We start from the raw sequence: 1,109 nt of genomic DNA on the forward strand, positions 1-1,109 counted from the left end.
TAAACTCTTCCTCCAGTTTCGTCTCCCCTGCCACCTTGAAAATTAATATGCTGTCAGTAACCTAGGAAGTGCCCTACTGAGTTTCAATAATAGTACCTCATGGACACTTCTTGGGTGATATCCAGCTAAATAATTGCATGAATGGAACAACTTCTTCTTGTGCAACAGGATGCTCCCTTCTCTCCATGCCCAGCACAATGCCTAGATCTGCTCTGGAGCATCAGGGGAACCCCCAAAACAGAATCAAGGGGTGCACAGAGAGAGGAGAGGAAGTCATTCCAGTCACATAATTGTTAAACTGATAAGAACAGATACTACACTTGATCTCAGCCAAAAGGCCAAGAAGCCATTATTATTTAGTTGAGTACCACCCCATATATTTGGACATCCATTTTTGTCTTATCCCGTCAATGCATTAGTTCAGTGAAGAGTGGCAATAGTGTGCCATCACTGAACTACCAGTACCTAATCTGAAAATGGAAAGGGTCAAGTGTGGTGAGTAGAGACTGCAATAATCAACAATGTTCAATGCTTCCAGTAAGGATAAAAATAGGTTACAACTTACTGCTAAAGTAAAAGAATAAAAGGACTTCACTCATTCAGAAACTACTAGACACCCTATTAGATTCTCATGAACAGAATTAAAATCATGGAAACTCTATCTGCTCCCAAACCCAACAAAAAGATATGAGATTATAGTGACTGACCCTTCTTCAGATTAGAACTTGCTGCCCCACACCTGGATCCTCACAGCCATGCCTCATATTAATGTTCTGATGAAGTCTGGAGATCTAGGCCTACTAACTGTTCCACCAAATGTGATACAAGGTCATTCGCTCACCTCCTTGGGAGATTCTTAATCAGCTATCTACAATAATGTGCTAGAACATACTCACTGAAATATGGGCCATACTGCTTTAAGGAAGTCTGTGGCACACATATAAGACTTGCCCCCACTTGGCCTCCAGTCATGTGGACTTCCAGATCTGTGCTATACACTGATCCACAAGTTTTGATGCAATAAACAAAGGGAGAGTAACTAACCCTCAGGGAAAGATTTTTTGGGGGACTGTTAAAAGGTTAACAAATTATCAATTGTTTATTACTGG

At 41.0% G+C, this 1,109-nt stretch overlaps 1 pseudogene; it reads right to left on the bottom strand.

Moving 5' to 3' along the window:
* Positions 1-245: 245 nt before the first annotated feature.
* Positions 246-350, bottom strand: LOC128418122 (uncharacterized; annotated as a pseudogene).
* Positions 351-1,109: the final 759 nt, after the last annotated feature.

The sequence above is a fragment of the Podarcis raffonei genome, chromosome 7 (genome assembly GCF_027172205.1).
Source record: "Podarcis raffonei isolate rPodRaf1 chromosome 7, rPodRaf1.pri, whole genome shotgun sequence".
Classification (NCBI taxonomy): domain Eukaryota; kingdom Metazoa; phylum Chordata; class Lepidosauria; order Squamata; family Lacertidae; genus Podarcis; species Podarcis raffonei.